This window comes from Bicyclus anynana, chromosome 12 (assembly GCF_947172395.1).
Source record: "Bicyclus anynana chromosome 12, ilBicAnyn1.1, whole genome shotgun sequence".
Lineage (NCBI taxonomy): Eukaryota > Metazoa > Arthropoda > Insecta > Lepidoptera > Nymphalidae > Bicyclus > Bicyclus anynana.
The window spans coordinates 5,122,353-5,146,646 of NC_069094.1; the positions used below are offsets into that span (position 1 = coordinate 5,122,353).

General features: G+C 35.0%; 1 protein-coding gene across 1 annotated transcript in view; it reads left to right on the forward strand.

Moving 5' to 3' along the window:
• The first annotated feature begins 654 nt into the window (after nucleotides 1–654).
• Nucleotides 655–24,294, forward strand: part of LOC112052858 (uncharacterized) — a 38,071-nt gene continuing 14,431 nt past the window's right edge. Inside the window, exon 1 of the mRNA XM_024092091.2 lies at nucleotides 655–766. The gene's annotated coding sequence lies outside the window, so the exon portion shown is untranslated. The remainder of the gene's footprint in view (nucleotides 767–24,294) is intronic.

Consider the following 24,294-nt stretch of genomic DNA (forward strand, 5'->3'; position numbering starts at 1 on the left):
ATAATAATGTGCGTGAAATGTTGGAAAAAGTGCTCTACGAGGCGTTATACTTGCGCCCACAAAGCAATTTTTCATAAATTTCTTTAGCGTATTAATAGAGCAAAAGAGAATTACATAGGTACTACAAAATTACTTACTACTTCACAGCATATCTATCTTTTGCAACTAAATAAGTTTAACTATAATCTTTTCTAAGATGACTACATTGTTCCGGTCGCCATTAGTTTACAACAAAGACGTTGTGTGGCGCTTTAATTAACTATCATACCTCGTAAGCTTAACGCGATTCATCACAAGCAACAATACAAATTAATATAAAGAACATTTGAAATTAATAATTCACAGCTCATTTACAAAGTAACTTTAACTTAACACAAAATAAATTGCTTTAAGCGTGATATTTACAGAAATTCTAACTTTAGAAGTACACAAATTAGCGCCCTAGACAATGCGAATCAAGGCGTATTGTTGTCGTGAAATGCATCGGAAAGTTCGTAACGCCTCGGTAACATAACAATTAGAAAGGGTGTCGTCACGATGCATCTACTCCATCGGCGGTGGAGTTCGCGATTGAAATGCGGGAATATTTAGCACGCAGTCAGTGGGAAGGCAACCCGAGTCGCACAGGGGTTGTGTCGCACAAAGAGCCTGAAGGGCGGGACTGGGCGGGCGGCGGTCCGGGTTGAGGCTGCGATCCCGCGCAGTGGAGCGCCGACCGCCGTGTAGAGAGCACGCCGCGCCGCGCACCCGCAGCACGCACCCGTCGGTACGCGCCACGCTTACACGCACGTAACCCTACCCCCACCCCAATCCCCCCAACACGCTCGCCCCCACCCCACCCTCCCCCGTGGATACTAATTGCGCGAAGCACAAATCCTCGCAAAATTTCATAATGGTCGCGCGCAATTATTATTCGCATCGCATTCGGTGTTTGCATGCGCTTTTCCGTCTCCGATTGTTTCAAATTCAAAATGTCGGTGTATGTCGTAGTTAGTTTACGTCGTTTAATATTTCCATATAAATATTTTCAACGTTTTTTTTTTGTAATTGCGAAAATTTTATGAATATTTTATTATGTACTTACTTGTGGTTAAAATTTGAAATTCTTAATAAATCCTATGAAAATTATTTTTATCCAACTATAATTACAATAGACATGATCCAAATTGGGGATGTTTTTGTTACCGGCGAATAGAAATAACTAGAATATTATTCATCAATACTATTAACTCGAGGCATAATTCAGTTTTAACATTAGACACACAGAGAAAAAAAAAATACTCAAAAGAATGACAGAAAACACGAGAATTAAAGATATAAATCAAATTATTTCGAAATATAAAAATTATATGGAATAAAAACATCTCCCAAAATCGAACGAAATACTAAATCACGTCTTTCACTAACTATTTTTAAACCACTGACTTGATAATCCTCTTACACTTTAACTAGATATTTATAAACATTATTCCGCTTTCAATAAAGCTGTTCCAAGAGAACTTCTAAGGGAAACTTCACGATTCTTACGTTATTTATTTACTGAACTTTTACTTTGAAATTCCGTCGGGACCTCTCAGCCGCACCGCAGCGCTTTTTCAATCCATTCGATCAAACAATCGAGTCTTTGATGCCGGAATTAATGAAAGAATAATCAACTACAGAATTCCCTCTGGTATTTGATAAAAAATGTATTGAAACCTTTATGTATTAACTACAAATTCCCCGTTAGTTGTTTATCTGTTTTGTCATTACATTTAATAATAAAAATTGAAAAAATTGAACTTTGCGAAAACGGAAGCACCGATTCGTTTCATACTTTTTAATATAAACACTCAAGTAAATTGCTTTTGCTTAGTTTGCTTACTAAACATTCAACAGGTAAACGATCAGTATAAATTTGGATGGCTGTAATGTACTTATTTTAAACCCCGAACCCGCCCCAAATATATTAACAACCCCCTGACTAAAGGACCCTTGATATTTTATTCACAAACTTCTGATATCCCAGGTGGGAGATTATCAGACTGTTACTTTATTTTACGACATAGTATATCATTTTGTCCTTTATAGATTAAGTTATTTATGAAGAATGAAACAGTGACTTATTTAATACTAGTTTTTGCTCATGACTTCGTCCGCATTAATAGTATATCCCTTACTCGAGAATAAAGAGTAATAGATACACTTTCTGTGCTTTCTTTGCGTGTGTTCGATTGCGAACATAAAACTTATATTAAAATTAAATAGTTATGTAAACACTGTATGAAATATATAGTCGGTTTTGCCAAGGGCATCTTGGTCCTTTTGGGCGATAGTCTCCAATGAGGAAAACGTTTTTATTAATTACAACGTAGCTCAAGTGCTTTGTGCTTTGTGATTACAACTTATGTTTATGTAAAGAAAAGTATCGTCTTGAAAATTAAATATTTATAAATTAAATTGGATTGATTGATTGATAAATGTGTTTATTTTGCTATCCAATACTAAGGACTGTGAATTATATCATCAACCAACTGTTGCGCTTGTAAATACAGTAAAAGCTCATTATTCGCAGGGGATACGTTCTCTAAATGTGTCGCGAATACAGAAACCGTGAATATGGAATGGTATTTTACATGTGATTATAAGGAATACGTTCTTGGGTGACAAAAAATAACAAAAATATAAAGAAAAAACAATTCATTGAAGTTATTGATTAACCAGTCAGTATATTCAGTCTTAGACAATGGTTTGAAGTATTTTGTAATTTTTTCTTGCTTGACAGTTTTTAAAAGCTTTTTTAATTCAGAGTGATTTTAAGCAGTGGCATTCTTAAACCATCCATTCGCAATTTCGGCAATAGGTATTAGCAAGTTAAAGTTAAAATTTGCAAATTTTACGTCAGTTTCGTCAGTCAGATCCGCGAATAACGAAATATTTAGCCGCGAATATAGGAATTGGGACGCAATTTTTTAATCCGCGAATAGTGAAAACGTGAATAAAGGAAGCGTGAATAAGGAGGTTTTACTGTATTATAACTGATCAGTTGCATCCCGTGGTTTTACCCGCGTAGTTTTCGTGATTTACAAGGATAAAATGTAGCCTATGACACTTACAAATAACGTTGTTTTCTGATGGTAAAAGAATTTTTAAAATCGGTTTAGTATAACCAGATCGTACGTCCTAAAATACCACAAAGGAGATGTTCCAAAATTGTATGGAGCCCAGGTTTAGTCAATGTACCCTAGCGGAAATAAAAAAGAATTTTTTTTTAACTATTTTTGATTATACAAATCTACGAATTTACTTTAATTCTTTCGAAACACTAATAAGGGTAATAATGGCGGATTGATGACGTTTTCAATGCAGTAATCGATTTGACATTTGCTGTCAATTGTCATATTTGCTTTATGGGCGCCATCTTGGTATAACTCAAAAACATGGGTCTTAATTTTATTTATTTCTTTTTATTTAGTTACATTTATTCACTTTAATAAATTTTAATAAGTTGCTTGTATTTTTAAAATTTTAATGATACGGGGTACAACAGTGGACCAGAAATGGACCATCTCCTTTACCTCTTTAAAATATTGGTATAGATATCCAGTTCTTTATCCAGGATTTAATTCTAAAGTGAACTTGAAAATTAAAGACGCATTGTCCAAATCAGTTCTATATTTTGCGAGCATTGCTGGAAGATACGTGGAATTGAAATAGGTTAAAAATATACGTTGTTTTCAAACTTGTCAAATGGTAATACCAACTGTTAACCGTGTAACCTTCGTCGGAACTGTATGATCATAATCGATTTGCTGAGTGTTGATGTATCGTGCAATCAACGCTTCGCTTCGCTTATAAATAGCCTAGCAAAGTCAACATTGGAGTGTGAAATAGCCGAATAACTACTTTTTGTACATTTCGATTGACTGAAATTGTGATAATTGTGCTGGTGAATGAATATTTATTTATAAGTGACTTCAAAAAGAGGAGGTTCTCAATTCAAAGCTTTTGTTTTGTTTGTTAACGTTGGTTACCTCATAACTTCGTCGTTTATTAACCAATTTTAAAAAATATTTTTTTGATTAAGAGTAAATTTAAAGGTTTAGTAATTTTGTGTTAAAATCAAAATAACTAAATTAAGTGATGGAAATTGCTCATACTGTGGCGTTTACAGTCACTATAAGACACTAAAAAACAGAAAATTTCGTCAATATTTTTGTTAAAAAGATTATATTAAATATATTTTACACGCGTTTCAATTATAAATTCCTGAAACAGTTAGTGAATATTAGTAGCAATCGTCGACATGCTTTGAGATCAAATCTCATCCTCTAAAATCGTACAAAAGAAGAATAAAAAGAGGGACGTAGAATAAGTCTATCTGTGCATCTGTCCGTCATGGACATCGTACTCGTAGTATACATAATACGATGCGGTTTCGTTTAAAAGATAGAAATGCATAATATAAAAATGGTTCTTAGCTGTAAATAACCGAAAAACCCATCCCATGATTTTGGTGTTTTTCTATTGAGATGAAAAGGATTTTTGACATGAAAATTATTGTAGCCTGACAGTTGGGGTAGTTTAGATAGATTAAATTATTTCATAATTTGAAGTTCTAATATAAAAAGCAATACGTACATAATAACAATGAAGGTATGTTGTCTTCTACGTGTATCCATATCAACTTATTCTACCTCAGTATAGAAAGGTCCCATGCTTGAATAAAACCCTACTAAGACTGATTAAGATTAAAACCACACTGTTCGTACAGTAATCTTCCTAAGGTAAAATCGTGGATCCAACTGAAGCTGTGATTTCGATTGGGAAATGACACACGAGCCACCATTTCCGACGTGCACTTTGAGCGATAGATGAACTTGCCAGTGTACGTGTAATGTGATTTGTTACCTCTGAAATTGAAAACTTTAAGGGCAATACTTTTTATATGCAAACAAGATTTTTATATGCAAACACTTAAATTCGTGTTAGTCTAAGATCCAGCATTAGAAAAATATCCCTCATCTGTTATTTATTAATGATAAGAAATAAATAATACACAATGTCCACAGTGACTCATTGCAAATAGGTAGCCTAAAGAAAGGGAGAGTTAAAAAACAAAACAAAACAAAATTTAGGAAACAATGAAAATGCAATTTAAATTAAGCAAAAATCTTACAGTAAGCATAGAGCTTTCAACGACAACTAAATAACTGATGAGGGTATATATAAATAGCATTACTCAACTGTTTATATCTGGCAACCCCACAGTTGCAGTATGAAAGCAAACAACCTTTACGTTTTCGAGTCTGTTGGATATATTCTCTTAATTAGTGTACAATTTTAAATTTTATTTAACCAATGAGGGAAGTAGATATTTTTGAATGAAGATTTAACCATTATTTATCATTTGGCCGCAAGTTTATTTCGCTAACTATTTGCAATGTATCAATCTAAATATTTTCTATCATTTATTTCTTACCCCAAATAAATAATAGATGAGGATTTAAATTTCGTATGCCGGATCTCGGATTTTTTCAAATCGGACAAGTAGTTCCTGAGATTAGCGCGTTCAAGTAGGCAAACAAACAAACAAACTCTTCAGCTGTATAATATTAGATTTATACCATACTTTTTAGAGGGAGACTTATCTGTAGTCGGATTTTTCTTTCTGAAACTTGGGTTTTATTAGGTATTTAGGTACACCACCTAAAAATAAAAGATATTTTTTGTACGTACCTATTGTTTTTAGTAAAGATAAACGTTTTGAGTGTGATTTTACTATTTTACTAAGAATGTTAAGAGCAGCAAAAGGCCATAGATAATAGACAGTAAAGATTTCAACTTGGAACCTCAAGTCGTTCGAGCACAAGAGCCTTGACACAGATTCTGTAATCTCTGGTCAATCTGTGGTCAATAGTACGGAATACTAGAATTCAATTACCCAACTCTATTCTTCGGGAAAATTAAATTAGCGGAACTTCGTCGAAATTCACCATTAAATTCCATATGGAGATTCTAGCAAATTGTAGTTAGGTTTGATACTAAGACACTATGAAGAAACTACTCAATTTCTGTGGTTTCGTCGTCATCAACCCATATTCGGCTCACTGCTGAGCTCGAGTCTCCTCTCAGAATGAGAGGGGTTAGGCCAATAGTCCACCACGCTGGCCCTATGCGGATTGGCAGACTTCACACACGCAGAGAATGAAGATAATTCTCTGGTATGCAGGTTTCCTCACGATGTTTTCCTTCACCGATTGAGACACGTGATATTTAATTTTTTTAAAATGCACACAACTGAAAAGTTGGAGGTGCATGCCCGGGACCGGATTCGAATCCACACCCTCCGGAATCGGAGGCAGAGGTCATATCCACTAGGCTATCACTGCTCTTTATCTCTGTGGTTTCACCATCTATCAAATACGAATGTGTGTTATAAAGTTCAATTTCCTGATAAGCTACCAATTGTTTTTGTAATTACACATTTAAAATTTCATAACTAAATATTTTCTAATTAAAAAAAAATAAAAGTAATTAATTTAAAAAATAATGAATATTAAGTATTATCCAATAACATTACAAAATGCGCATGTGTGTTGTGTGCATTTTAAGAAACGGTGAAGTAAAACACTGTGAGGAAACAAGCAGAGAATTTTCCTCATTCTCTGCGTGTATGAAGTCTGCGAATCCGCATTGGGCCAGCGTAGTGGACTATTGGCCTAACCCCTCTCATTCTGAGAGGAGACTCGAGCTCAGCAGTAAGCCAAATATGGGTTGACAATGATGATGATGGCATATTCATCTTTATAATTAATTCAGTTAATATAAAAATTAACATTACAGAAATGTTTTACAACTCCACTAACCAGCGATAACTGAAGAACATATCTCAAGAGCTTTCCTAATAGCGTAATTAAACCCTAAACCCGAAGGCAACTCCACGATCATACTTTGCGCCAAGTGATATTTAAGACCCCCCGTAGGCATTCAACGCCATTCTTCCTTTTATTTATTATTAGCTTTTTAACGTTATTGCCCGTATTTTAATTTCCTTGACCCAACGATTTCGTCCTGTGGGGATGATGACTAGGTTTGAATATATTGATTTTTATGAGACAGGTCAATGACAGGGTCAATATTAACCAATTTATATGTAAAAAACAAAGATTGACTGGATGTTTGCAAAATAAATAAGATTATAAAATTTCAAAATCTACTAAAATTCTTTTATCGTAATTAGATGAAAATTCATAAATTTCATAAGCTTCCTTACATTTTTCAATACATGAACAATAATAAACGCACAAATAACAAAGATATTAGCAATTTTGTTTGAACGCCCATACAAATCTAACGATCATTATGTACCTACGACGTCATTATTTCCTACCATTTTGTATGGGGCGCTTTTTCAGTGCCACAAATCTGACCCTAAATTTCTACATCAAGTTAACATCCCTGTTAACTTTACCAGCGGACGCACGCAACTCCGTTCGTATGAAGTTTTAATTCACAAATCCTTATGGAACAATGGATTTTCCGGTATAAAAGTAGCCTATGTTCTTCTCCATAGTCCAATTTCTCTCTATACCTACTCATCATCAAACTCGGGTCAGCGGTTTACTGTTGAAAGGTGACTTACTGTCGCATTTATATTAATATTCTATATACTCGTAGTATGGATTTTTTGTTTTATTAAAGTGTTATCCGGAATTTTTATACGCTGTGTAAGATATGAAAATCTAAATCAGCACGGAAAACGGTTTTTTGTTACAGTTAAAATGTTACTCGATTATCGAGTAAAGATTAATAATTTAACTCAATTAAAGTTTAAATGAAGAGATACCTCAATTTGTTTGTTATTACTTTGTCCGATTAAATTCGAATTCTACGCGAACAAACTACTTGACAACTATTAATCCAATTTGAAGTCATGCTTTAAATTTCATCCACTTTCAACTTCAAGATTCGTATTCCATCTACTTTCAACAAATAGCATTCATACTTCATCCACTTTCACTCTACTTCAGCTTTTCTTTCACGCGAATCTGGTATTGGATTTCCAGGGATAATAATTTCACACTTTATTTGAATTAAGCCTCCAATTTCTCTCGCGGGTTATCGAAATCCCATTATAACCATGCTTATTGCTCAGTGAATCTGAGGGAGATATGTGTTACTGGGCAAGATCGAAAGGTGGGCATTATAAATATTACCCAGACATATAGAAAACCGAGATACTGTCAGAATGTTATTAAAATCTACAACTTAAAAAAGAATTAAATGTCTAAAAAGTAAAACTTTTAAATCAACTACATACAGTAGCAATCAGTACGATTCCAACTGCGCTATACTATCTTTGTTGATTGAAATCCTGGATTGAGAATAAACAGCATTTTCAATGTTGGCAATAGGTATCTAATAGTACATTTGCCTAGGCGATAAGACGATTTACGGACGATTTTAAAGGACTTACAAGCCATAAAACCTTTTAAATTTGCATGAATAATGAATATTCGATACATGTTTTTCTCCAGTTTCGGGGAAAAATATAAATCATGATGTTACTCTTTAAAACATCAGCTAAAATTCAAAGTCCCGTCAAAACAGACAAATAGAAAAAAAATCAAGATTTTTTTATATTTGCCGTATTATACTTACTTGAATAATTTAACAAATGTGACATAATTAGGGAAACCCTGTTAATTAAAAATCACAAACAGACCATTCAATATCATTTATTTGTAGCTTTATATAAACGAGATTCCTTACAAACATTCTGAAAATAACTCGCATTCGGACTGAAAAGAGCTGGTTTTATTTTACCCGAATACGCTAATTATGATATTAATTTATTTAATACCAAATACGAGCGGCAAAGCCAATTATATAAGTTATGATTTTAGCAATTAAGCATTTTCCACCCTAGGGCCTAAACAAGTGGTAAAATAGTTATTTACTTTCCAAGTGTGCATGACTTCGGTCTACGTGCCCATGTCGTCTGCTCTAAAACTTTAACTTCCAAGTTACTTAGGCAATACCTCAACCTACTAATGTAAATACTCCAAAGTAATAGCGCAAAGTTTAGGTACAGAGCTACTTAATGAAGAAACTTTGCCTATTTGTTTTATTAAAGATTCGTGCATTTGTCGAATAAAGTGTAAACTTGTACCGATACATTAATTCCCGTTAACTAGATGAAAAATTGATGCCGTGATACACAGTGGATATGACCTCTGCCTCCGTTTCCGGAGGGTGTGGGCTCGAATCCCACGACAAAGAAATTGAATATCACGGTGAAGGAAAAACATCGTGAGGAAACCTGCATACCAGAGAATTTTCTTAATTCTCTGCGTGTGTGAAGTCTGCCAATATGCATTGGGCCAGCGAGGTGGTGGCCTAACCCCTCTCATTCTGAGAGGAGACTCGAGCTCAGCAGTGAGCCGAATATGGGTTGATAATGATGATGACGAGATGAAAAAAGTAAATGCTAAATGCTCTCTAACGCATGCAGGGATCTTTGTTGTTTTTCGTCAATTTCGTTAGAATCGATTTGTTTTTTTATTTTAATTTAAACTTGCGCGACTTTACCGTTATATTAAAATAGAAAACGTATTTTATGTTACAAATTTGTTTGCTCTAATTATGTTTTTAATCTTTACATAAAGATATATTTTTGTTAAGCCTCTCTCTGTATGAATACTAGCAATAAACTTCTTACAAAAGCTAATAACAATTTTTTTGTACTTTAATTATTATAAATCAAATCTATATTTTTTGTGTCAGACAGAGGTGACAGATAAATTATAGTACACAATTAAATCATCATCATGATTAACCACCCATATTCGGCTCACTGTTGAGCACGAGTCTCCTCTCAGAATGAAGGGTTAGGCCTTAGTCCGCTACGCTGGCTAAAATGCGAATTGGCAGATTTCACACATATAGAGAATTAAGAAAACTCTCAGGTATGCAGGTTTCCTCACGATGTTTTTCCTTCACCGTTTGAGACATGTGATATTTAATTTCCTATAATACACATAATGTGATAGCCTAGGATATGACCTCTGCCTTCGATTCGAAAGGCGTTGGTTCGAATCCGGTCCTGGGCATGTACCTCCAACTTTTCAAAGTATATACCCCGAGATTTTTACAATCTCTGGAACCAATTATAAAAGTATACATCAAAAAAGCTATTTCTCAGATTTTCAGACGGAGACTCGGGCGTCCACTAGTTATATAGTTACAAGGATATAATATAACGCTCACCTACATTTTTGAAGCAGTAAATTAATAAGCTACTAGTAAATACAGCGCAGGTTTATTAAGATGCAAGCTTTACGGCATAACAATGCAAACATTCTAGTTAGCTGGCGTAACTTGAAATTCTTAAACAATATGTAGCTGGCATTGTTTATGAATTTTAAACGCACACATAGTACCATAGTTCATTGCACACTACTAATCCATACTAATATTATAAAGCTAAAAAGTTCGTTTGTTTGTTTGATTGAACGCGCTAATCTCAGGAACTACTGGTCCGATTTGAAAAATTCTTTCAGTTGTAGATAGCCTATTTATCGAGGAAGGCTATAGGCTATATTTTATTTCCGTATTCCTTCGGGAACGGGAACCACGCGGGTGAAACCGCGCGGCGTCAGCTAGTTATATTATAACAAGCGTAGATTAAGGTCAATCTACTTATATTTAGAGGTAATTTTTGTGCGAGATAACATGTGCCTTCGATTCGGATTCGTAGGTTCGAATTCGGACCGGGTCATGCACCTCAAATTTTTCAGTTATGTGCATTTTAAGAAATTAAATATCACTTGTGACGGAAATATCAAATGGTAAAGGAAAAAAATTTCTCTCATCATCTTTGTTGCTCATCTCCTTAGCTAACCATAGATCAACCATCATTGAGTTTTGACTCAATCGTTTATTATTGTTTTAGATCGGAAGTTTTATTAAAAGCTTATTCTGTTTTCATTATTATAAACGCCTCATAACCCGACATAATGACTCATAATAATCTACAAGTTGCTTCTGACTTAATTTTCCTGTGAAAACCGCGCATTATCCGATATTTTATTCAAAGTACAAACTCTCGATCGCTACTCTCTTTAATCATAAAGTAAGATATTATATTTGAGTGTAACGTTACATTTGCTCTTTCCATTCAACAGCAACTGCTATTGAGCAATATGTTATCCAAAATTTAAGTCGTGAACAAAATCAATCTACATTCGCCCGAGATAGATAATAACCAGAGGTTCATGGAAGGAAAGCTTTCAACAAAAGCTTGCGGCAAATAGATACATGGCAAGGCTACAGTTCGCTCGCTGCATATTATCTATACTTTTATTTGGTATTCGCCTGTTGCTCGCCGCGACAAGGTCGTGAACTTGGGGTTGGTTCTGTCCTGTGAATCAATATTAATTATCTCTACACTGTTCATATATTTTAATGAAAACTCAGCGAAGTTCGTATCTCAACTCAACTTAGGCACTAAAGTTTGTAGAAAATTTGTCAAGGATAATAAAGTGTAATTGCTGGAAGTGTCAGATAAAGTCAAGCCACCTGGGAGTTTTCACCGAATACGCTGTCTTTTGAGATATAACAAAACAATGGTGGGCAACGAAAAAACAAAAAATATTTTATATTAGAGATAGGGCATCAAAACTGTGCGCAAAAAAAAAAACAAAACTTAATTTAATTTAGTCGCATATTAGACGACGAAAGTTATTTACATCTGACGGCCTCCGTGGCGCAGTGGTATGCGCGGTGATTAACAAAACGGAGGTCCTAGATTCGATCCCTGGCTGGGCAGATTGAGATATTCTTAATCTTCCAGGTCTGACTGGTGGAAGGGTTCGGCCGTGACTAGTTACCACCCTACCGGCAAAGACGTACCGCCAACCGAAACATCCTACCAGGCATAACTGCGTCAGAATCCAGATAAGTCGTTAGAGAATTAATGCCAGCTTAATTTTATTAGAGATCTATTAGCATGAGGTTTTGTTCGGGACATTAACTCTCGTTTCATATTGTGTTTAAGCGGCACACCTCTTTGCCCTTTTACGATTCCTATTCCACATTAAGTACTGCGGATACGAGTATGTTCTTGAGTAGGTTTTCATGTATATTGAGGAGTACAATCTTTATCAAATAACTCACTTTATAACGACCTCCGTGGCGCAGTGGATTTACAAGACAGAGGTCCTGTGTTCAATCCTCGGCTGGGCCGATTAAGGCTTCTTAATTGGTCCGGCTGGTGGGAGGCTTCGGCCATTGCTAGTTACCATCCTAAAAAAAGAAAGAGGTGTGGATTTTCATCCTCTTCCAAACAAGTTAGCCCGCTTCCATCTAAGATTACATCATCATTTGCCATCAGGTGAGATTGTAGTCAAGAGCTAACTTGTAAAGAATAAAAAAGTAATTTACGAAAGTAAAACATAAACATATCGACACAAAATATATTAGAAACATGATCTTGTAAAAGGTTGTATTCAACAAGGTGAAGCTATATTGGAAAATTTAAATGGATTTTCAATACGTTTGCTCGTAAAATGACTTCTATCTTATGTGACTTTTAAAAGTAGACTATTACGTTATACTGTGCCATAAAAATATCTTTATTGAAGTTCACTTTCAAACTATTACATGCAGGTGGCAATATTTTTATCGTAAAACAGGTACTGTGGTAGAAAATTCAGTCCGGCCTTCGGTAAATCTGAAAATAAGTGGTAGTTTCGTAGTTTCAAGTAGTTTTGCCGTTGAAAAATTTATTACACGTACCTTTGGTTCACGTGTGCACTGAAAACTAACTATTCAGCGGAAGCAATCGTTTCGTTGCGGAAATGACACGAATGAATAACAAAATTTTGTTATTTTCCGCGGAACTGTACCTGAAAATTAAGGCATTATTATGTTTTACATATAGAATATAAACTACTACCTATTATTCATTATATTTGCGTATATTGTTGTATGCTGCAAAACAAAACTTGGTAACGTTTTGTTGATGCATCATCATCATCATATCAGACCATGGACGTCTACCACAGGACATAGGCCTTTTGTAGGACCTTCCATACATCACAATCCTGAGCCTACATCCAGAGAATCCCTGCGACTCGCTTGATGTCGACAGTCCACCAAACCAACCAATGCACTTTCTAGTGTGGGGTCGCAATTTCAGCACTTTGAGACCCCGGCGTACATCGGCTCTTCGAACTATGTGCCCCGCCCAGAGCCACTGCAGCTTCGAGACTCGTTGAGCAATGCCGGTAACTTTGGTTCTTTTGCGGATCTCCTCATTTCTGATTCAATCACGCAGAAATACTCCAAGCATAGCTCATTGAATGACTTGGTCGCTAACTATGGGCCTCATAAGAAGGCGGTACCTCAGAGTCACATAGCGGGCGTTTTATAATCCACTCGCACACAGCCGCGACTTTCTCTGCGTTAATATATGTACTTCCTCTTGAATCACTCTATTTAATGAAGCCGCATCAAAATCGGTTGCGTAATTTAAAATATCTAAGAGAAGCGACGGCGAGAATATTTCTTAAAGAAAAGAATACAATAAGTACCTAACTGCTAACTCACCCTTAATAGCTTTAGAACTTATGCTCGAATTTATGCTGGTGGCAAGAATACTGGCTACAATTCTACGTTTAACAGTCAGGGCTAGTCCATATTTTTTTTTAAATTTACAATTCATAACTCACTCACCTATTCATAAAAACTTTGTTAAACATGAAGTTTAATCGTAACTTGCCTGAAGCTTATGCCTCCAATCGTAACTTAAGACTTGGGTCGGATATTTGCATTGCTGGATGTATCGTTAATACAACATCCATAAAGTCAGAAGCTAAGAGTACACACTACGAGAATGTCAGGAGCGGAAAGCTAACGTGGCAGCAGAAGTAACGTTTGAACTGCGCTGCAATTTGCCAGTCGAGCGCTTGGGGAATACACATTTGATGTTTCGTTTAAGCAAATTCTCATGTCGCGCTTCACTTAATACATTTTGATTACAGGTAGAAATAGCAGCAGAATTTTAAAAATGGAATTTAAATTTGACTTGATTGATTGATTTGGATTACAACTTTTACAACTTTTTGGATCGTTATATCTCAACGGTGGCTCGTAGAAAAAAAAGTATTAATAATTTTTTTGTAGATAATTTTATGATCTACAATTTTGTCTAAGGTATTTTTATGATAAAACTTACCGTTTTGCAGAAAATGGCGAAAATCTCATTTTTTGAGCTTTGACCTAATTTTTTTTTTTTAAAGGGGAAAGATGGGGAACTTTCAAATTTTGTTTTTAATGATATTTTAAACAATCTTACTGATTTTCAGCTTGGTGGGAATTTAGGTAACTTTACTCTTATTTTTTAGTTTAATTTGACCGGACTAATGCTCTAGATTCGAGTTTTTTTTAAGCAACCGATTCTTAAGAGCGAAATATATAATCGTATCTACACCTTCCTAAGTTGATTTATCGGTCTAAATATGGTGGCTTATTATTTTTTTTATTCTTTACAAATTAGCCCTTGACTGCAATTTCACCTGATGGTAAGTGATAATGCAATCTAAGATGGAAGCAGACTAACTTGTTAGGCATAGGATAAATACCCATTTCGGTTTCTACACGACATCTTACCGGAACGCTAAATCACTTGGCGGTACGTCTTTGCCGGTAAAGTGGTACCAAGCCACAGCCGAAGCCTCCAGCCAGATCTGGACCATTAAAGATAACCTAAATCGTCCCAGCCTAGGATCAAACCCAGGACCTCCGTCTTGTAAACCGCGCATACCACTGCGCCACGGAGGCCGTCTTGTAGTATGTATTGCCTACTATTTGCTTTTGTGTTTATTTTTGTGGCATATATTGAACCTTGCATTTTCCGATGCTTAAAACTAATGATTATTTAATTATTTTCTTGTTCATTTATGGTTATTCTCACATATACATCTCTCATTATAATATCACAATAACTAATGACTCACAAAAATAAACGGTAAATATAAAAAAAAACTTTGAAGAGAGAATGGCTTGGATGCCTTAGAATATTAATTGATTATGAAACACGGCTAAAACTCACGTGATATTAGGTCGGAGTATGCCCCACTAGTTTTGAAGCCATACGGGGCCCTTAGTCATGAACTGGTTCTTGCAACGCGGCACGATCCAAACTAATATCTTTTAAATATCTTGTCTAGTCCCTTTATTCCGTAAACGTTAAAATGATAAGTGAAAACAAGCATTAGAGCTCCATAACGGCTTTCCTCAGTGTAATTAATCTAGAAAGTTGCCCCACGCACTTCGCATCAAGCAAGTGATATTTAAGGACCCCAGAGGTCCCGAACGACATTCTCTATTATGAGCCTTTTAACTTTGCCACGTTTTATTGCCTTTGTCTTAAATCTTATCTCCTCACACTTCAACCCTCAGTCGTTTTTACATTCGCTTTTTTCGTATTTTCCTCAACAGGAAACTTGATACTAATAAAATTATTTTCTTGATATCTTTAATTATTTACGCTCCTTCACCAAGACGTGACACAAATTGCTCTATGAAAGATATAAATTACAATTAAATAAGTGAGATGTTATACGCCTTTTGGGGTTGATTTTTTTATACCTAGTGCATTTCACATTCGATTGATAGTCAATGTGTCTGTTACCGTGAACTTAATTTGTCACTAATAAGGGACTTTAATAAAAAAAAGTTCAACCCTTATTTAACCCCATAGGGGAGAAATTTTCGAAGTTCTTTTTTCATGTTAAACTTACTGTTTGTAGATGATTTTTCTCAAATATGACTAAAAAATGTTAGATTTTTAATTACAGAAAAAATCTAACCCTGTTCAACCCTTTAGTGTTTTTTTATCCCTATAGCATTTCACATTCTATCAATAATAATCAATGTAATCTATTAACCTGAACAAAATTTGAGAAATGAAGGACTTTCATAAAAAAGTTCAATCCTTTTTTAACCCTTTAGGGGTGAAAGTTCCTTTTTAATGTTAGACAAATCATATGAAGACCATTTTTACAAATATAACTTATTAAATGACTGATTTTTATTTTTTCACAAATTACAACCCTTTTTACCCTTTTTTAAAAAATAATTGAATAACATTACATTTCGTATTTTTTTATGATTTATGGACAATTATTTAAATTTGTTACTCTAAAATGGAGGATTTTCCATACAAACTTTCAACGCTTGTTTCACCCCCTTCTGATTTTATTTTTCCTATAAAAAGTATCCTATAACCTTCGTCATATAAACCAAGCAAAAGTTTCATTTGAATTCATTCAGAAGTGTCAGAGACAAGACGAAAACACGAACAGACAGACAGACGGACAAAAAATCAAAAAAAAATATTTTTAGCTTCAGTATCGATTATTATAATATATTGCGCCCCAACAAAAATTGTATACAGCAGCAAAATATCTTTAATGTACAGAATTAGACCTGCTACAGTTTTATTATAAGTATTGATATAGATATAGATTTCGTCATGATTTATGCTGATCCAGCAAACGTTGTTTTGCCATATTGCGCTAAAAATATCATCACACCAATTTCATAAAAATCTGTACGCCTCGGCTACGAATAGGCCGAATCACCTAAAATTTGAAGTAGAGATAGATTATAGTCTGAATTAACACATAGGCTAGGCTTTTTATCCCGGAAAAATCCATGGTTCCCGAGGGATTGTGAAAAACTAAATTCCACGCGGACGAAGTCGCGGGAGTCCGCTAGTAAATCATATTTTTTTAGATTCGAGAAGGGTAGGGTGGCTTTTATCAAAAGGTTTAAATTGGTGCCATCAAGATACTCTTTGTTTCAAATCGTTATTACAGTTTACGATCGTTTTATATTCTATTAAAAGCGTCTCATTTCGCTTTTACGATTTCACCTTACGATATTCCTTATTCTTGATAGAGTAGATTTTCATGTAGAGGCAATAATCTGTTTCCGATAGGCGATCATAATCCGTAGTGCTTGGTTGGAGGAAGTTCCTATAACCTCGTAGTTATAAGAACATGATAATATACGCATATGTTTAGCAGATGCCTGCAACTACGTCCGCGTAAATCTATACAGCCCCTTACATACATTGATTGTCTTTCTACAATCGCTAACGCTTCGAAAACTAGAAAAATGTATGGAAGTAGTACCATAATATACCAAAACTTTCTTCATTAATCATTCTACCGATTGATGAAAACCGCACGAAAATTTATGAAACGAATATCTTAGCATTCCATGGATTCACCGTGCGGGTGCCGGGTCCATCGCGTGGTAGAGAGAAAAACCCCGAGCAGAGTCCTGAACTTGTGACTACAGGATGTAGGGTTAAGGAATTCCTTGACGATCGATCAACACTCCCCGTTCTCTGCTCGTGTTGTTCTCCTATGAAACTTTTAGATTATCACGAATTAATATTAATGTGTATATAAATATAAGTACAAGTAGCTATAGGTACATAGTAATACGTATACATAATAATATGCTTAGACAAACATTATTTAGACAAGATAGATGTCTGTGATTCTTAGAATTTCCTGCTCAAAGTCCCTCGCACATGTAATGTATGTATGTAGCTACATATATATTTACTTACTTACAGATACGTAATATTTTGTAAAGAGAAATAGTTCATTTGGTTGAATACTTTCTATCCACATCGGCTTGTTTTTCATGATATTTCTAGGAAATCCTCGTTTTAAAATGCTTGTTGCATTGCATACAAATAGGAAAAAAACACTATTATGAAAATGTAAACAGTAATAGGTAAGTTAATAATGAGACATCTTTGCTGGTTTACACTCCATGAAGGAAAGCTTTATAAATAGCATTGAATGAAAGACTTTTTTAACTCCCGACGCAAAAAGGGGATGTTATAAGTTTGACGTGTCTGTCTGTCTGTGTCACCATAGCTCGCGAACGGATATTGCGAATTCAATCGTTTTTTTTTTGTATTAAAGGTGACTTATTGACGAGACATGTTTGATGAAATTCTGTAATTGAGCCGTTTACAAGTTCTGGGAGTTGAAAGTGGGGAAGAATAACCGAATGTCTGCAAATATGCTCGAGTGGGATATCAAATCAAAGCACACTGAAAGATAATGTCGATGACTTGATCGAGAGTGTAGTTAATAATTTCATGACCTCTTCTTTCAACATTTTTAATTTTATGTAATTTACAGTCTTTTCGACTAGTTGGAGGGGAATGAGAATGTTGGTAAATAATAATAATAATTGTTTATTTAAAGGTAAAAAACACCCAGTACAAATAGAATATAAGATTAATAAATAGTACATGCTAAATTACAATAATTGACTAGTATATCCGTATAAAGCCAATGTACTTGTATGTATGTACAATGTATGTATTGTAATGTACTAGTATATCCGTATAGACCAATTATAGAAGGACCTGTATCGCACTCATAGTCACGAACAAAATTTTCTGCCATTTTTGAAGAAAATGAGCTTAGGTTTGATATATATTTTATACTAAACTAGAAGTTTTTGCCCGTTTTTTTACACAATTCAATAACACAAAAAGGTATTTTTGCGGAGCTCTTTAACCGACGAACACGATTACAACTATTTAACATCGATTCTATAGAGACAGTTTTTATAATCGCATTAGATCGTTGATCATATACTTTGACAGCAAAGTAACGTCTAGCGAGGAAGGTCATATACAATAATTGGTCTGAGGTATAAAGCCAGTTACTTTCTGTTAGGCTTCTGGTGCACTGAGAGCCAATGCTTACTAAATTGAGCAGTAAAGATAAGGCTATAAATACTTAAAGAAAAAGCTTTATTGTAGCTTTAGAGAAGACAAGGAGAATTTCGTTAATAAATCTTTTAGCTAAATATATCAAAATACACCAATATCCATTCCATTCCATTCCATCGTTGTGAAAATAGTTGTAAACTTTCAAGACGTACAACTTCTCAGACTCAACAATATCGTCAACTCGTAGTACGTTTGTAAATTTCAGGAGAATCTCAATCAATTCGTATTTGAGATTCTCCTAACATAGAATTTTGAACAAAGTTTTGGACACTGTTTTAGAATGTGTATGCATGGATACATCAGTAAAAGAAAAACTACACATGAAAAGTTTCAAATAGTTTGAATGTCGAACGACGATACCCATTCAAATGGACAACTCTGCCAACAGTTTAGGCCAGCTCGCTCGTTGCAATAATTTCATGTGTAGTTTTTGGAATATGATTTCTTGCTTCTATTTTTTATTTATATCGGACAGAAAACATTTACATATTAGAGGTTAGTAAAGGCTTAAATTACCATGCAAAGGGGTTAATAAATATGTAAACAACAACACTATCCACGAATTACACAAATTAAGAATTAGGGCGTCACAAAACATACCTATAAATGACATTTACAAGACAAACAAGGAAAGTGGTTAACATGAAGGGGAATCAGAAAGAAGAAATACACAAATAAGTTCTGGCGAATGTTGATATTTTTAAGGATTGACAAATAATATAATTACTAAAACTTTCTTCATAAATCACTGAATCATGAAGACCGCACGGAAATTTATTAACTAAGCTTTACTTTTATTACGAATCTATACTAATATTATAAAGATGAAGAGTTTTTTGTTTGTTTGTTTGTTTGTTTGTTTGATTGAACGCGCTAATCTTAGGAACTACTGGTCCGATTTGAAAAATTCTTTCAGTGTTAGATAGCCCATTTATTGAGGAAGGCTATAGGCTATATTTTATCCCCGTATTCCTACGGGAACGGAAACCACGCGGGTGAAACCGCGCGGCGTCAGCTAGTTAATAATATGTAGATAAGTACTTGTAGCTATACATAGTAAAAGGTATCCTTAACCTGGTAGGTTAAAATATTTAAATCATCCCCCAGTGATATTGAAGCGTGTAATGTAGGTGTAATAATAGGTATTTCACACGAACAAATTCCTTATAAGTTAATCGCAGACTGATGCAAAAGCCGCTGGGCAATCGATATCATTGAGCATCATTTGTGATGCTGAACTTCCTATCAATTCTATAATAAAAAATACTGCGCCATTCAGCTGACTCTTTCAGCGATGAAAAGCAAAGCGTCGAAACCAAATATACCCGTAGCTGCGAAAGAGTTACGTATGTTAGAGTCGCTCTTTATAAGTATACGCTCTACTTAATTATCTATAATTCATACTTTATTTTAGACAATTAAGGACGGCAAAATGATGATAATAATTATGTGAGTGGCATTATTTCAGTACAAATAAGGGCAATAATAGTATGATGATAACAAGTGCGCTGCGTAGTCCCTTGCCAGATATGCGCCTTACTCGTAATAACATAAAATTGAAAATTTTGAAAAGCCCCTGAAGGTCATAAAATTATTGATTACACTCTCGATCAAGTCATCAATATTATCTTTCAGCGCGCTTTCATTTGAGACCCCATTCGAGTATATTTGCAAACTCGAGGTTATTCTTCCCCACTTTCAACCCCCAGAACTTTTAAATGGTTCAACCGATTTTCATCAAACATGTCTAAGAACACTCGCAGATAAGTCACCTTTAATACAAAAAGAACTAAATTGAAATTGCTTCGCAAACAGACACATCTTATCAGACGTACACTTATAACACCCCTCTTTTTGAGTCGGTTAAAATTACGCTTATAGTGATTGATTAGTTACGACAATATTCTTGCGTCTAGCGGTTTTTGCTACAATGTGTGACAAACTGTAACGTTCTGTGTGTATTGATAATTTTGTTGAAAATCGCTTAGTCATTTATTGTAAGGTTATATGCATAATAAATCACGAAGCCGTTCATATGATGCTTTTCTATTTTATTTACGTGAGAACAAAAATCCTACGTATTCCCTCGTAAATTTTCTGTAATATTAGAATTTTTCTATAGTACTTTAACATTACTCAAAAGCATATTTGAATGATGTTAAAGTTAATGGAAATTCCAATTTTTTTCTAATATTTACTTGTAAGATGATTAGGGTATAGCTGTTAAGTTCTTTTGTAAAATAATCGATTGTTCATCCACACTTTCACACCCATTTAAATTCGTTGATGACACTCCCATGAGATGCTGGCGACGGGGGGAAATACTGCGTGGGTGTGAAATCGTGCGTACGGGGAAGTACGGTGCATCAGTCGTGGGTTTGTCATACATCGCTACACGCCCCCCGGCCCGCGCGAACCATCGGGTGTGTTACGAACGAACTTGCCAAACTATAAAAACCGTTCTGTTACTAAGGTACCAGACACACTAGGGCCTAGAGGTCAAACTAATAATCCCTCTAATCTGACACTAATGTCAAAATTGAGTTAAAAATGTAAAACGTAATTTAATGATGATTCGAAATAACCGAGTTAGCGTTGATTTTGAATAAAATATTTTCGACTTTGACTTTAATTTCGCTTTGACTATCCCCGTAACGCTGAACCATTTCCTGGTTACGGCGGCAGGGCGGGTCACTTAACTAGGTCACCGTGAACCAAGGTCACCGCTTCGATCCAGACATTTCATATTTAGTAGCTTTTTTCCCAGTTTCGCTTACATAGGAGTCAGAGGTCGAATAATCAAAACTACGAGTAGGTACAGGTACCTTATAAACATTAATCAGGATTATGATTATTAAAGGTTGATCTTATGAAATCTTAACTGAAAAATTTTATATTGAAATTTTACATCAATTTTTTTTTTTTCATGCACAATATAACACAATTGTGACAGTTTATATTTAACCCTACAAAGCAACATATAAGTAATAAGCAACATAGTAACTTTTGTGACGCAGGTCTTTTAAAACGAGAAAATTATTACAATTAGTCTTACAATTGTTATTAATTGAGCAGATTTTCGGTTTTTATGAAACCTGAAAGTTTGTTATTTGTGTTCCAGTGGTATACGAAGGTGTCAATGGTCCTCATTCTTTAAAGTACCTATAAAACGTATTTTTTTGATATTTTCTATACACAGGAAGAAGTTACAGACTTTGACTCTATTTGGACATATTATATTTCAGGAAAAAGCATGATAAAGTTTACACAAGCTCTAATACCTTATTAAATTTTTTTCATTATTATATGGTGCTATTTTATATAACGCATAGTCTTTTACACGGTTGATACTCACCCTGATATAGGCCACTGTTAAGTATTTATAGAAGACATTGACCTTAACAGCTTCATACATATAGATCGATAGACCCCTCACAAATTAATATCTGTCTATCATATTAATTGATTATGAAACACGGCTAAAACTCACGTGATATTACGTCGGAGTATGCCCGACTAGTTTCGAACCCATACGGGGCCCTTAGTCATGAGCTGGTTCTTGCATCGCGGCACGATCCAAACTGCGAAGCGGCTGCGCGACGCGCTGCTGCACGCATTGCGCGCGCGGAGAGGGGTTGAGTGGTGGGGAGTGAAGGTTCCGTTACACTCTCCGACGGTTCATTAATGTCATCTTCATTAGACTCGTCTTCTTGTAAGCAAACCGAACTAATGCTATCTTGTTCCAAGTTTGTTGTATGTGACAATGGAAGAAATAGCGGTTTCCACGCTGTGGGCAGCAACCATCCATGATCCCGATTAAAGCTCATGACTAAGGGCCCCGTATGGGTTCGAAACTAGTCGGGCATACTCCGACGTAATATCACGTGAGTTTTAGCCGTGTTTCATAATCAATTAATATGAATAACACTCACGATAGTTTAAATTCTAAAAACTGTCTATCATTATTGAATTATATTACTTTAGAGTAGTAATATAATAATAATAAGACTCACAATAGTAGCACACATAGCCAATCCAAACCAATGCCATATTAGATTCAAAAATCTATATTTACAACTGTAACAGGACGAGGTCTGTACATTGAAGATACTATATAAGATTTTGAAATTTTTATTGGAGGGTACTCTATAATCGATACAGAACAACGATTTTATCATCATCAACATCATCATATCAGCCGATGGACGTCCACTGCAGTACATAGGCCTTTTGTAGGGACTTCCAAACATCACTATACTGAGCCACCTGAATCCAGCGAATCCCTGCGACTCGCTTGATGTCGTCAGTCCACCTGGTGGGGGTCGACCAACACTCCTTGAACTATGTCGATAACGACTTTATACTATTAGATTATTACAAAATCACCGCAAAAAGTGATTCAAACTTACATTTACAATATATTTATGTATACATGATTTTTACACTTCCTAAACACACAACGCGTCATTGTAGATTAGGTATTTATATGTTTATGTAACTTTTATGCGACTAAATGAAATTAAGAAAATTAGACACCTTTATTCGCCTCGCCCTTTGATACTGAAGCAAAAAAAAATTGACAATAATAGAAATAAATAAAATACACATCAAATATCACCGACAACAACCCCTCATCTACAGAAGAATTTATTGAGCTAAAATAACTTGTAATACAAGTTCGGTACTATTGAAAGCCGTGATAGCCCAGTGGATATGACCTCTGCCTCCAATTCCGGAGGGTGTGGGTTCGAATCCGGTCCAGGGTATGCACCTCCAACTTTTCAGTTGTGTGCATTTTAAGAAATTAAATATCACGTGTCTCAATCGGTGAAGGAAAAACATCGTGAAGAAACCTGCACACCAGAGAATTTCTTAATTCCCTGCTTGTGTGAAGTCTGCCAATCCGCATTGGGCCAGCGTGGTGGACTATTGGCCTAACCCCTCTCATTCTGAGAGGAGACTCGAGCTCAGCAGTGAGCCGAATATGGGTTGATGACGAACTATTGAAAACGGGTACTTATCTAATTAAATAACATCTCTTCATCGTTGGTCTACTGTCATTATCTGGGAAACTTTTAAGTCAGAAATTAAAATGATGAGTACCTACGGAACAATTTGGATGTCGATTGGGATTCAACATTTTTGCGCATTTAATGAATTACGTTGCAAAGCCTCAGCAAAAGGCAATCTTTTTATGGAGAGTTGAGTAGTTTTAGGGTTGTCACCTTTTTTATGAAAAATATTTGTATTTCTTTTTTTATTCTGTGATTCTGTTTTAGTGTGTAATTTCATAATAGAAATATTAATTTTAACCTCAACTTACACGTGTTTGTGATATTCCATTTGCCATCCTACTAATATTATAAACGCGAAAGTTTGTATGGATGTTTGTTTGGATGTTTGTTAGTCCTTAACGCCGCTACTACTGAAGCGATTTGACTGAAATTTGTAATGGAAATAGATTTTACCCTAGA